The sequence below is a fragment of the Littorina saxatilis genome, linkage group LG8 (genome assembly GCF_037325665.1).
Source record: "Littorina saxatilis isolate snail1 linkage group LG8, US_GU_Lsax_2.0, whole genome shotgun sequence".
NCBI classification, from domain to species: Eukaryota; Metazoa; Mollusca; class Gastropoda; order Littorinimorpha; family Littorinidae; genus Littorina; species Littorina saxatilis.
The window spans coordinates 15,743,942-15,759,451 of NC_090252.1; the positions used below are offsets into that span (position 1 = coordinate 15,743,942).

Sequence of the window (15,510 nt, forward strand, 5' to 3'; positions counted from 1 at the left end):
ACATAGGCGAAAACATTGTCTCCTGACATCTTGTCTCACAACTCCAGGTAGTTCATCATTATGATCGACAGTGACAAACATAGGCGAAAACATAATATCTGCTGACTGCAGATGTGTACAATGCGTATAATGTATGATGCGTGTACATATTCCTATTTCCAGTTCCGTTTCCTATGCATTACCAACCGGGTCAAAATTACCCCATGCTTTCAATGAAGCGGGTTAGGGGGAGTCCTATATTGGTTGGGACGAGAAAGAATTTACCTGATGCTCCCCAGCATGTCATAAGAGGCGACTAACGGTTCTGTTTCTCCTTTTACCCTTGTTAAGTGTTTCTTGTATAGAATATAGTCAATGTTTGTAAAGATTTTAGTCAAGCAGTATGTAAGAAATGTGAAGTCCTTTGTACTGGAAACTTGCATTCTCCCAGTAAGGTAATATATTGTACTACGTTGCAAGCCCCTGGAGCAATTTTTTTATTAGTGCTTTTGTGAACAAGAAACAATTAACAAGTGGCTCTATCCCATCTCCCCCCTTTCCCCTATCCCATAAAACAAATTCATAAGAACTGCTCAAACAAGGACCAATAAAAGAGAAAACTGAAGACCGTGGCCTTAATCTTACAGGTTTGAAGTTAAAACAAGTTTTGCAAACAATACATGTGAAAGAATGTTGTTATGCCTGAATATTAAAAAAAAAAGTTAGTGTTCCCAGAAACTTTTATTATATATTATATATTCAGACAAGCTTTTTGGGAACGTGGATATGGGGACCTTATTATGCTTTCATATATATATATTTAAATCCTACAAATAACATTTTCCAGAATGTCTTTTTATATTTGGGTACAAAGTCGACATATAAACCACAATGCCAAATTTCAACTTTCTGCAAGCAGTTGAAAACGAGTTCCCAAATAACCGGCTGGTGTCAGAGTTAGCTTCATAAGAACTGCTCAAACAAGGACCAATAAAAGAGAAAACTGAAGACCGTGGCCTTAATCTTTCAAGTTTGAAGTTAAAACAAGTTTTGCAAGCAATACATGTGACAGAATGTTGTTATGCCTGAATATTAAAAAAAATAGTTAGTGTTCCCAGAAACTATATATAATAAAAGTTTCTGGGAACACTAACTTTTAAAAAAAATTAAATCGATCAACACACACACAAACAAACAAACATAACAACAATAAAATAAAAAAAATTAAAACAAAGCCCATACGACTCACATGCTTTACACATTTTTCCTACCAAAATACATGTGTCATCCAAGGTCATGCAACACAAAGCTGTTAATTCAAGACATAGGAAGTACAATGGTGCTTATTGGCTCTTTCTACCATGAGATATGGTCACTTTTAGTGGTTCACTACCTTATTTTGGTCACATTTCATAAGGGTCAAAGTGACCTTGACCTTGATCATATGTGACCAAATGTGTCTCATGATGAAAGCATAACATGTGCCCCACATAATTTTTAAGTTTGAAACAGTTATCTTCCATAGTTCAGGGTCAAGGTCACTTCAAAATATGTATACAATCCAACTTTGAAGAGCTCCTGTGACCTTGACCTTGAAGCAAGGTAAACCAAACTGGTATCAAAAGATGGGGCTTACTTTGCCCTATATATCATATATAGGTGAGGTATTGAATCTCAAAAACTTCAGAGAAAATGGGAAAAATGTGAAAAATAGCTGTTTTTTAGGCAACATTTATGGCCCCTGCGACCTTGACCTTGAAGCAAGGTCAAGATGCTATGTATGTTTTTTGGGGCCTTGTCATCATACACCATCTTGCCAAATTTGGTACTGATAGACTGAATAGTGTCCAAGAAATATCCAACGTTAAAGTTTTCCGGACGGACGGACGGACGTCCGGACGGACGGACGGACGGACGGACGGACGGACGGACGGACGGACGACTCGGGTGAGTACATAGACTCACTTTTGCTTCGCATGTGAGTCAAAAAAGGACATACATGTTCATGTCTTGTCGTTTTAAAAGTATAACTAAAAAAGAACTTATAACTAGATATTTAACAATGGTACATAGAACATTCAGAAAGTTGAAATTTCGCACTGTGGTTTATATGTCGACCTAGTACCCAAATATATATAGACATTCTGGAAAACTTTATTTGTTTAGGATTTAAATATATATGTGAAAACATGTATAATAAGGTCCCCATATCCACGTTCCCCATAATCCTAAACAAATAACGTTTTCCAGAATGTCTATATATATTTGGGTGCTAGGTCGACATATAAACAACAATGCCAAATTTCAAGTTTCTGGGAACACTAACTAATTTTTTTTAATATTCAGGCATAACAACATTCTTTCACATGTATTGTTTGCAAAACTTGTTTTAACTTCAAACTTGTAAGATTAAGGCCACGGTCTTCAGTTTTCTCTTTTATTGGTCCTTGTTTGAGCAGTTCTTATGAAGCTGTGTTGTATTCAAATTGATAGTTTGTCATTTGGTTTCGTACTACAGTAGTAAGGAAGTGTTCTTTTCAGCTGTGAGCTATAAGCGTTTATATTGATGCTTCAGACAAGGCATAATCTTTTGAAGAACACATCTGCAATTCCCAGTCATACAGCAAGACCCAGGGTCATGCATGCATACCTACATAACTTGTATAGCCCAGCAAATAATAGTATTACATCAGGGTCTCATTTCGGGGTCGGACTTATCGCTATTTTGTTACTCAATTTCCTTGTCAGCTATAAAACTCTAAGACACCGGTACAAAATGTTTTCTTATTACGGAAGCCGAAGCGGGGTTTCGCGGGGTACCCCCAGGGTTCCGCAGGGTTTCGCGGAAAATAGCTACCGCACGCATACTGCATGCGTCAGACGTTCTCAACATCAACATTCCGCGATCGTCACCTGTGTTTCTGTTGAAGCTCCTGGAGTGACTCAGAATGTGTGTTGCCGTGTTCCACTCCCTTTTCGTTTTTTTCTTTTCTTCAAGCAAGACAGATAGTCATTGTAAATGTATCTGTGAGATTTCATTCAATTTTATTTGGGTTTAAACCGTTTTAATGACATTAAAATCATTTAAAGCTGTCGGTGTTGCTGTGTATAGATTTCATTTATTTGTGCGAGTGCGTGCAGTTTGCATCGATGGTGCGATTAGTTTGAAAAATGTCCGATTACATTCCTCTTGAATCGGTCATAGTCCGGACAACCTCAATTTCAAAATGAGCCCCTGTTATATTGTGGTTTTTTTTTGCTGAACGCCCAGCCGACCACGAAGGGCCATATCAGGGCGGTGCTGGTTTGACATATAACGTGCGCCACACACAAGACAGAAGTCGCAGCACATGCTTCATGTCTCACCCAGTCACATTCTTCTGACACCGGACCAACCAGTCCTAGCACTAACCCCATAATGCCTGACGCCAGGCGGAGCAGCCACTAGATTGCCAATTTTAAAGTCTTAGGTATGACCCGACCGGGGTTCGAACCCACGACCTCCCGATCACGGGGCGGACGCCTTACCACTAGGCCAACCGTGCCGGTGCCACTGTTATATGGTAAGATGTAATAAATAGGTTTGCTCTACATATTGCACCAACAGGAGAGCAAGTTGTCTCAATCTCTGTGCTATGTAATTTTTTCTAGCTGGTCCATATTTCTTCAGTAAGCTTTCGCCAAAAAGCAACAACATGCTGTCTTTGCCCACAACTTCAGCTAGTCCATCTTAAAATCGTGTCTTCATTTAGTGCTGAAGCTTTGCTCGCACATTCATACATGTTCTATTGTTGAGACAAGTATTTTGGTTAATTGCGGCTTGAATTATCTTTCCTGACGGATACATGCCTTTTTGAAGGAGATGCCCGAAACCATTCATTAAAGTTTGTATTTCAGCATGAGACCAGCTTGAATTTACGCTTGTCTTCATGATCTTTGTCGACCTCTGCCTTTAATTAGGTAATAAACAATACATGTTATTAGTAGTAGCAAAAGTATTTAGATATTATAAGAGTATGTCCACTAGAACCCGACATGTAGCATCTATATATAAATAAAATTTAAATAATATTGAGGCGGTTTCTGCGACTTCCATTACTCGCGCAGAAGCGTCTGATTGGAGAAACTAGAGGTCAAAGTATGTACCAAAATGTTGCTAACTTGACGTTGAGCAATGTAAAATAATATATTTTTTTTAAACAAACTTTGAACTCGAATTTCTCCAATCAGAAGATTCTGCACGAGTAATGAAAGTCGCAGAAACCGTCACATATGATGGTGGCGGTATAAACATACCAAGCGGTTCTGCATGTGTGCGACATGTGTAGTCGCAATCCTTGACGGAGGAGTCATCGCTCCCCAAATCACCCACGATGCCGGTGTTGTCATTGCCCAAATCACCCACGATGCCGGTGTCGTCATTGCCCAAATCAGCCACGATGCCGGTGTCGTCATTTCCCAAATCAGCCACGAATTGCCCAAATCACCCACGATGCCGGTGTCGTCATTGCCCAAATCACCCACGATGCCAGTGTCGTCATTGCCCAAATCATCCACGATGCCAGTGTCGTCATTGAATCACCCACGATGCCAGTGTCGTCATTGCCCAAATCACCCACGATGCCGGTGTTGTCATTGCCCAAATCACCATGACCAACTGAAACAAAGATTAGTTTAAAATTATAGAATCTTTGCTTATTGTTGATTTATAACACCGACACAAGACAGACGATGGACCTTCTTGACTGTCACGACCTCAAACAGCATGTAGACGCTCCCACACGCAAAACACACATCATTGACTGGATTGTCACCCACGAGTCCACTGACCTGGTGTACGACATCCTGCTGAATGACTACCTCAGATCCGATCATTCTGCAGTTTTGTTCTCTCTTAAGATGGCCAAACCATCCAAACAGAAAAAGCGCGTAGTCCGCCGTAACCTCAAAGAAGTTAACACTGACACATTTCGCGCAGAAGCAGCCCGCCGACTGCTTGATCCTCCGGTATCCTCAGACCCTGTACGTCATTACGACTCCACTCTCAGCACACTTCTTGACGAACATGCACCCGCAAAAACCAAGATTGGCCTTCTGCACCCTCGATCACAGCTGAAGTTAAGTATACAAAACAGTTGCGTCGCCGAGCAGAGAGGAAGTTGCGAACCTCAAAGCTGGTAGTTGACAGACAGATTTACAACAAGCAAATGGAACATGCTCAGACACTCATCGCAGACGCCAAACAATCGCACTACAGCACCAAAATCTGTGAAACAACCTCTGCCAAAACACTCTACTCCACAGTGAATGACCTTCTTGGCTGCTCTTCTGCTTCTCCCTTGCCCAACAACATCGACCCCTCCAAACTGTCGCAAGCTTTCTCTGATTACTTCCATAACAAGATCCAAACCATCCGTGACAAACTAGACAAAATCCCACACCAAAACTCTGAAACTCCTCCTGCATTTACAGGCACTCCCTTCACACACTTTCAGCCTCTCACTCTCACTGACCTGGAGAAAGTCCTCAAAGAAATGACCTTGAAAACCTGTGACCTTGACCCTCTTCCCACACAACTCTACTCTGACTGTCTTCCTGAACTCCTCCCTTCTATTCTCAAAATCATCAACACTTCTCTGCAAACAGGCACTGTCCCCAACTCCTTTAAGACTGCTATTGTCAAACATCTACTGAAGAAACCATCGCTCGACCTAAACACTCTCAGCAACTACCGCCCTGTCTCAAACCTTTCCTTCATCTCCAAACTCCTTGAAAGAGTCGTCCTGAAACAACTCAACTCTCACCTTCTTTGCAACAATCTTCTCTCTCCGCTTCAATCTGCCTATCGTCCTCACCACTCCACCGAAACTGCCCTTCTCAAAATCACTAATGATCTCCTCCTTGCCACTGACCAAGCTGAAATCTCTGCCGTCGCTCTACTTGATCTATCAGCGGCCTTTGACACAGTCGACCACAACATCCTCCTTCAACGCCTTCAGCACACCTTTGGTATCCATAGCACAGCTCTTTCTTGGTTCTCTTCTTATTTCACCGACCGCTACCAGACTGTTTCGATTGACAAACTGAACTCTGACCCCATCAGGCTTGAGTGCGGAGTCCCTCAGAGCTCAGTCCTTGGGCCTGTACTATTTACTCTCTACACTCAACCTCTTGACCACATCCTTGACCGACACAACGTTCTCCACCACTCTTTTGTCGACGACTCTCAACTTCACAACAGCTCTTCCCCTGACCAGTCTGAATCTCTTCTTTCCTCTATCTCTGACACTATCACTGACGTGCAGAATTGGATGACAGAAAACAAACTTCAGCTCAATAGCAACAAAACTGAAGCTATCCTAATAGGCACTACATCCAAACTCTCCAAAGCCACTTCCGACTCTCTTCAACTCTCTGACTCTTCTGTCCCTCTGTCTTCTGCTGTCAAAAACCTCGGAGTCACTCTAGACAACACCCTTTCCATGAAACAACACATCTCTTCTGTCTCTCGCACCTGCTACTTCCAACTCCGCCGCATCGCCACTATCCGCAAGTACCTCACCACAGATGCTACCGCCAAACTGGTCACTTCCACCATTCTCTCACGTCTTGACTATTGTAACTCTCTCTTGGCGGGTCTTCCCTCTTCTTCTATCTCTCGTCTCCAACGCATTCAAAATAGCTCTGCCCGTCTTGCCTTACGAAAGAAAAAGGGAGATCATATCACCCCCCTCCTAAATCAGCTCCACTGGTTGCCCGTTCCTGCCCGTATCACATACAAAATCAACACTCTCACCTACAAATGCCTCCATGGTCTCGCCCCTGCCTATCTCTCCGACTCTCTCTCTCTATGTCCCTTCACGAGCACTCAGATCATCTGCTGACTCCCTCAAGCTCAACATCCCCCACACCAAACTCAAAACAGCAGGTCAACGCTCATTTTCTTTCCAAGCACCTAGCCAATGGAACACACTACCTCTTCCCCTCCGTCAACAACAGTCCCTCGAATCATTCAAATCTGCACTCAAGACATTCCTTTTTTCCACATAATCCATGCATTCTACACTGCCCACCCCATCCCACCTTGAATAACTGTACATATTTTAATGGTTGCTGGTGTGTGTGTGTTGGTGACTTTAAGTCTCTGTGTGTGTGAATGAGTGTATGTGCGCCTTGAGTCGCCTGTTGGTGAGATATGTGCACGTTATAAATATTCGTATTATTATTATTATTTATGTCAAACACTCTACCGTACCTCAAAATGTTTTAGCTCTTTGCTCAAGTGCTATCATTATTATTATTAGCATTGCTTAACGTCTAGCCGACTACGGAGAGCCTTCTCAAGATATCCCCATGCTGCCAACTAAAAAACAACAAAAAACATCATTGGAGGTCTGTCACTAGCCCCGTAGATGAACCCGACATGTAGCATCTATATATAAATAAAATTTAAATAATATTGTGGCGGTTTCTGCGACTTCCATTACTCGTGCAGAAGCTTCTGATTGGAAAAACTACAGGTCAAAGTTTGTCCCAAAATGTTTTATTATTATTTCACGTTGCTTAACATCTAGCCTGTGTTGCTAACTGGATGTTGAGCAATGTGAAATAATAATAAGAACATTTGGGAACAAGCTTTGACCTCGAGTTTCTCCAATCAGAAGTTCTGCACGAGTAGTGGAAGTCTCAGAAACCGTCACTTATGATGGTGGCGGTATAAACATACCAAGCGGTTCTGCATGTGTGCTCGTCACGTCGCAATCCTTGACGGAGGGGTCATCGCTGCCCAAATCACCCACGATGCCGGTGTTGTCATTGCCCAAATCACCATGACCAACTGAAACAAAGATTAGTTTAAAATTATAGAATCTTTGCTAATTATTGATTTATGTCACTCTATCGTAAATAAGAACAAAACGTCCCAGTCTCTAGGCTGGGGGAGGATGGAATCTGTGGCATCCCGGAGGCCGTCATTGCCCCCACGACTTCAAAGAGAGAGAGAGAGAGAGAGAGAGAGAGAGAGACTTCAAAGAGAGAGAGAGACTTCAAAGAGAGAGAGAGAGAGAGAGAGAGAGAGAGAGAGAGAGAGAGAGAGAGAGAGAGAGAGAGAGAGAGAGAGAACCAACGTATGGTTCCTGATGGCTTTCTTGCCTGAAGAGTGAAGTCAGGTGTACGTAATTTCATCGTTGCATGCACAAGAGAAACTTCTTAATCATAAACTCCATTATCTTTTTTGAGAATCTAACTCCTTCATCCACTTCCAAGACCATTTATTTGGATGTTTTGCCTCACTTGGCAACTTGTCGTCAAGCTGATTTGCACATGGGTCTCCATTCTTGAAAAAATCCACGCTTTCACTTATCGTGGTGGCCATTTTGAATGTAAAACAGGAAGTGACCACAAAGGGAAGCAAAGACTTGTGGGAGAAAAAGTGAATCTTTTTGAGACAAGTGAGGCCCTGATAAGGATGTTTAGGGATAATTTAACTTTTGAAAACATAGGTAAATGTAAACATCCTTGTCAGGGCCTCACTTGTCTCAAAAAGATTGCAAGCGCTTACGCTCTGCAACGCTGGGCTGTTTGACGAAATTATATTTATTATATCGCGCACGCACAAGATGTTTGAAAATGCGGGAATCGGTATTTCTTTGCGTGAAAAGGCGCGCATCCAAATGTTATTTTTGCGGGATTTCTTTCATATTTGCGGGAATGCACGGTCTAGAATCGACACTGCGACAGATCAAAACGTGTCAGAAGGTTTTTGCCAGAATGGAAGGACGAATTTCCTTGGTTAGATTTCGACAGTGGAGTGTGCGTGAGCGCAACTCCATGACTGTGTGTAGGGGTGGGGACGAGTTTTTGCATTCAGATTGTGGGTAACCTGATTTTTGTGCGGGTAAGTTAAAAATGACATGTTACATACCCGGGGAAAGCTGAATTGACAAAAATGTGGCCACCCCTGCGTCCCGTGACAGTAAGGTGGGTTCGTATCATGAAGGAGTTAACAAAAGTGACATTTAGCCCTAATGACAGTGAGGGGCGACATTTGTATTATAGCCTACAACAATACAAATGTCGCCCCTCACTGTCATCAAAGGGTACGAGTCGTGCATCCCTCTCATTACTAGTACTATTGATTGCCAGCACTAAGAAAACTATTAGGAAAGGGTGTATTTTTCAAATAAGTCCAGAGGCTATTTAATTTAGTAGCAATGGACTTCAGACTTTTTATGGAAGAGAACAAATTCCAAAATGATAGGTTTTAAATCGTTTTAAGTAGGGCTAGGCGAGGCGCTCTCTTGCCAACATTGCGTCATAATCTGAAAGGTTCCGCGACGCAATATTCCTGATCCTGATACTTAGCTGCGTCGATATCATCGGAAAATGCACTTTCCAAACCTACTTGTGATATAGATTGCGCACATTTCTTTGCAACCAAACAGCGCCGAAACTCAATTATGTAAGACAGATCTCTTACTTTATCAACATCAGTGGTTGTCTATTGACAACTTGATGCGGCTTGCGTGTTCAGATTGTTACGCGAAGCTGTGGTTCACTCTCCCATCTCTGTCAAAATGGCGGAAGGCCGAATCAAGCCACCAGCCACACGTCACTTCCGGAGAGGGACATTATTTTCTTTCGTTTTCTCCCGAGCTTTTGAGAATACGGGTTAGAAAAGTGAGTCATTATCTTCACTGGAACATATTGAATACGAACTCTAGCGCATAAGTCATTAAATTGAAAGAAGAAAGAGAAACAAATGGTTATTTCAGTATTTTTTTTTACCATGGAGACAGCCTTTAAACTTACCACAGATATGTCGTCAGGACATGAATCCAGCCAATGTGTGACTTTCGTGGTCTCGTATACACATGGAATTGCGAAGTTCTGAAGACATGGGCTTGTGAAGTTGTGTTGAAGTGGACTTGGACGGGATTTGTCGTGTTCTGTAGACCCAAAACACTGATTTGTACATTCATGTGTTGGAAAACACAGGATTTCCATTTCGTAAAGTTTCAATCAAGCCGCCATTCGTGTTTCAATTTTCAGCTACTTGAATCTAGTTTTGCCTTTCCATATTTGGCTAATCATTATGAGCTATTAAAGGGGCACGCCATAGCTATAGTTCGGACAATTTGCATCGAGTCTATCAGAATCCTCACCTTCCAAACTGTAATATTCCCACGTTCCACATCCACAAACCCTGCATAGCTACAGAAAGCAGAAATGTTTGAAGAACTAAATCCTTGCGCGCATTTATGTGTAGTGGAAGTGAGTGACAAGCCAGAGCTACGCTTCACTCACAACCCAATTTGGCAACTGTCAGTTTAAAGCAATTTAATTGCAGATAAATGTCAGTTATAACCCTCTATTTCTGATCAGGTCTCCATGCAATCACTTTTTGTTCTTCCAGTCTATTTAGATAGCTGGGATAATATTGCAGAGGGACGTCCTCATGAATATTTCATCTACATCAGTGTTGCTGCCAGCGTTAGAGGACAATAGGTCATTTGGACCTGACCGTAAGAAATCAATAGGTCCAAATGTCCTGGCTTTAAAAATGTAATAGGTCTTACCGTCTACAATTGACCGCGGCACCCTTGTTAATTTTAAAGTAAATCACAAATTTGTGTCAGCACACACGCATGTGTGTGTGTTTGTGTGTGAGTGTGGGAGGGGAAAGAGAGAGAGAGGGAGCTGATTTTCCACAATAAGTTATAACGTGACTTCAAATTAATTTTGCCATTTAATGACAATAAACGTTCAACTTTGGCAATTGCCAGAAACTTAAACTGCCAACCGTCAGAATCAACCAGGTAAACATGGTTAGATCACGCCACCTATTTGTCAAATATGATATGAACTTAAAATAAATGGGAAAAAAATGACTAGAATATTCAAGGACTCCTGAAACAAAAAGGTAACATTTGAAACACTAGCTGTGTTGGTCCTAGAGTACAGTGTCACTGCCATTCCTAGGTACTGGTGGATTTTCAGAGAACAGCCTCCTGGAACAGAGAGTGGAGTGTACACTAGTACGACCTCATCTAGAATACGGCAATCCTGCCTGGTTTCCGAGACTAGTACGCCAATCAACATCAATCGCAAGAGTCCAAAGAAGAGCTACTAAACTGATTTACGAAATAAAAGACTACACATATGAAGAGAGACTAAGATACTTGACTTTGCCTACACTAAAGGCAAGAAGAAAGAGAGGGGACCTAATACAAGCGTATATAATATTTAACGACATTGATGACACTAACAAAGATTTCTTTTTTAAATCACCGCAGACTAACATTGTTGTAACACGTAACAGTACTGACAAAATACAAAAAGAAAGACATGATAATAACAATACAAGAAAATTTGCTTTCAGCTATAGAGTTACAAATGACTGGAACAAACTAACAACTAACATTAAACGGGCTCCCAGTACAAATGCTTTCAAGAACCTCATTGACAAACACAACGCTGGACACGACAGTCGTTGCAATAGTCACTCCCGGTGCACTTCACTTCAGTGATTGCCTTCGAGGGCCGATTAGACAGCCATTGACCAGAACTATCAATTCACAGCGGAATTCCCACTCAGAAGAGACTCCTTCGATGCGAAGAAGCCCTCTCAAATCTTCAATGCCTAACTCAAATAAATAGATATAACAGTGTTCTTATAAAGTGCGCTACATAAAATCTAAGGCTTACCTGTACGAGTGGTGTGCCTGATTGTACGAAAGGGAAAAAAATCCCATGCAGCGACCATGTTCATTGTTCAGATTTCTTGAAAAGGCCCGGATCGCTTATCGCTTACGCTCTAAACAATAATAAATATTTCACTGAGGTAAAGCAATTATTTCCAATCGTTCAGAAAATATAAGATAAACTTGTGAAATAAACCTGTAAAATAGTTATTTTACAGTTTTATTTTACACAGCAATGTTAAAAAAAAAAAAGAGAGAGAGAGATAATTTTTTTTTTTTTTTTTAGTGTCGTAAGCACAAGAATGCTAAAAGCTCAGAAGAGATTGTTTGACGATGCAGAGATCTGTAGCAAGGGAAGGGGGACAACCAAGTCAGAACTCAAATGCTTTTGGGAACACGAGTTAAAACCCCTCAATGGTCAAGCTGAACACGAAAATTACATTTTGAGGTTACCTTGGATATGAGAACATGCTAATGTTCCCATAACCACAGAATGTTCCCAGATCCACGCTCTCACACTTACAGATGTCCCCAGATCCAAGACATTTTAAAAGTATATATATATATATATATATATATATATGTGTGTGTGTGTGTGTGTGTGTGTGTGTGTGTGTGTGTGTGTGTGTGTGTGTGTGTGTATGTGACTCTCTGTGTCTTTCTCTTGCTCACTCACTCAGTCTCTCTCTCTCTCTCTCTCTCTCTCTCTCTCTCTCTCTCTCTCTCTCTCTCTCTCTCTGTTTGTCCTTAATACAATAAACCATTCTGAGCAGGGCCGGACTACCAGGGGGGTTATAGGGGTTGCGCAACCCCCCCCCCCCTACCCTAGCTTAAACATGTACCTCACTTATTAAAAGCATTTTTTATTATTGTTTATTTTATGCCGTTTCATGCAAGGAGCGACCTTTTTCCCATCTCAGAATATAACCTACCCATCAGCCACAAGGGGCTCTGCCCCTTGACCCCGCCAGGGGGAACATCCCCCTGGACCACCACTGGCAACCCCCCCCCCTCCTCTTAACCTAGTCCGGCCCTGCTGAGTACTCTCTCTCTCTCTCCCTCCCTCCCTCCCTCCCTCTCTCTCTCTCTCTCTCTTTATATATATATATCTCTCTCTCTCCCTGTACCTCTTATTCACTCTTCCTCTGTACCTCTTTAAAATCGCTTACTCCTTGTCTTCCCCCCCCCCCCCTCTCTCTCCATCTGTCTTTTCTTGCTCTTTTTTTCTCGCTCGCTCTTTACCCCTCACTCGCATTATACCATTACCGTATATGTATAGGTTACAACACGAGTGGTTTTTTATATGGCTTGTATTTCAGTCAAGACCCAGCGGATGAATATCATAGGGATTCACGAGCCTCTGGCGAGTGAATCCCGATGATATTCCCGCTGGGTCTTGACTGAAATACAAGCCATATAAAAAAAAAACACGAGTGTTGTAAGCTGTATATCCCATGCGTACACCAAAGACAACGTGGACCACAATAAAGCACTGTAGTTGTCTGTGGTGTGTAAAATAGGTGAGCCAGCGAGGTGTGTTCCTCTTCACTACCCCATGCTAAAGCCACGTCGCCGAAGAAATGAAGTGCAAACAAGTGCATCCGTAAATGTGTGTTAAATCTACATTCAAACCACTGTTCGATTTGCTTTTGAATGCATTTTAGTTTCAAGATAGTAAAGAAAGCACACACAATGAAAGTTTTCATTGAATCAAAGACAGTTTCGATTTAGGTTCTGAGCCCGTCCAAGGTCACAGTTTCAGGCTACGGTTGCTAACACCGGTTTGGTTAACTCGGATCCCATTTCTAGTTTAATTTTTGTGTTGGAGTGTAGAATTACGAAAATAAACTAACATTTTACTGAATAACTTCCTTTAGATTTAAGCAGTCATTTCATGTTCGTGAAATATATCTCTTAGTTAATTTGTTCGATCGTGCTTGCGTTAATCAACCCATACCGGTAGCGTCAATTCTGTCTAAAACGGTGTAATGGCTGCTCCTTGAAACTGCGTGTTGAATACCGTTTGGACTGATTTTACTCCATCAGGATGAAATACACGTTTGCTGAGCTCTTGGATACTTTCATATAACCATGAACTTACGTCAGTGTAAAGCAAAAAAGTTGGACATGCTCGAAAAATGGATGAAACAGCCTGTGCTGGATGACCGTCGAAGCGAACCGGCCAGTCAAAAAGGTACACTCGTAACGCAGTGCATCTTTGCTTGTTGGAACACACGGAGGAAGGGAGGTTACTCTAGCTTCACCTCAAATGAACAGCGAGGTTCGTTTGCTGTCACTATCAGTTGATTCTTCGCTTTTGTTCTTTTTTTACTCGACCTGCACCCAAAGTGTAAAGATAAACGCTTTGTTTACTGTATCGCATACCACAGATACATATATACCCATAGTAGCATTACAGAGACAAAGAAGCAGCTCATGGGATATATATATATATATATCCCATGACCTCCCTTCTGTGTCTCTGTTACTTCAGTATGGGTATATATGTTGTATTTTTATAGCTCAATAAATACATCATGGACTCCAAAAAATATATGATAGTGCAGATTCTGATTTGGGCAAAGGACTACTTTCCTCCCGACCTTTGACCTCGCGCCGAACAATGTGACACATTTGTATGAAGTTCTAAAATCGTATTGCACGGCTCAGAAAACCATATCAGTTGCACGCAAAAATGAATCTCAGAACTGATCTGATGTATGAGATGCAATAAGCAAAAGTTTCTTTCATTATGAAAGCAATGCAGGTCGAAAAAAACGAACATTCAACTTACAAGATAACCAGATGCTAGCAAACCAAAACAAAAACACGAGTACCCTCCCCTTGCATCGTTAGCAGACGACTTTTGAGAATATGTCGGTAGTGTGTTTTGGTGTGCGCCTTCAGCTATCAAACATCGGCTGTTTCACGTGTTTTGCGAGCAAGTCTACTCTTTTGCCTGGCTCTGCAGTAAGTCCACATATTTTTCCGTAATCCAGTCATATTCCTTCAAAATGCAATCAATCGGCGGTGACAGACGTGTCGGTCGCGTTTTCCTCACACCCATACCAGTTTAAGTTCATCCATGCAAACACACTCGCAAAACAGTTTATCACGTAGATACATTTCAAATAGGGAGCAAATGGTTAAATCTAAACCTACATATTTGTTCCCTAAAATTTGCTTCTCTGTCAATAAGCCTAATTACACACGTTCGAGAAAAACAACGTGGAATCAATTCTGAATCGAGTAAGCCAAATGGGTCCCAAACCCGTTTCGCCCGTTCTGCCGACCTGAAACGCAAAACAAAAGAATTGTGCGCTTCAATTAATTTCTATTCGATTTCATTACTTTCTTGCAACTAATGAACCTTTACTTAAAGCTTTTAAATGGTCTGAAAGTAGTGTTACCGCGTACTTATCGATGCACTCATTCGTTTTATTTTTTCAGCGACGGTCACTTAGTTTAAGGTTGCAAAAGGGCTAAGTCTCGCTGGCAACAGTTTTACCCTGCACAGATCGCAACAGTGCCGCTAGTAGTCTACACTTTGTGTTTGATGGTAGAATGGGATATACCGATTACAACACTCGTGGTTTTTTATATGGCTTGTATTTCAGTCAAGACCCAGCGGGAATATCAATCGAGAGCCACTCGCCAGAGGCTCGTGTCTCCCGATGATATTCATCCGCTGGGTCTTGACTGAAATACAAGCCATATAAAAAACCACTCGTGTTGTAACCTCTACATATATCCCATGACCTCCCTTCTTTGTCTCTGTTACTTCAGTATGGGTATATATGTTGTATTTTTATAGCTCAATAAATACATC

The 15,510-nt window shown here is 41.7% G+C and overlaps 1 long non-coding RNA gene across 1 annotated transcript; it reads right to left on the reverse strand.

Annotated features, from left to right (window-relative positions):
- Nucleotides 1–1,242: 1,242 nt before the first annotated feature.
- LOC138972883 (uncharacterized) lies at nt 1,243–11,817 on the reverse strand. Its single transcript, XR_011457797.1, has 4 exons — nt 11,686–11,817; nt 9,790–9,926; nt 7,706–7,816; nt 1,243–4,636 (listed from the first exon to the last, which is right to left on the reverse strand). It is a non-coding gene; the product is annotated as an uncharacterized lncRNA (long non-coding RNA).
- Between the last annotated feature and the right edge of the window lie 3,693 nt (nt 11,818–15,510).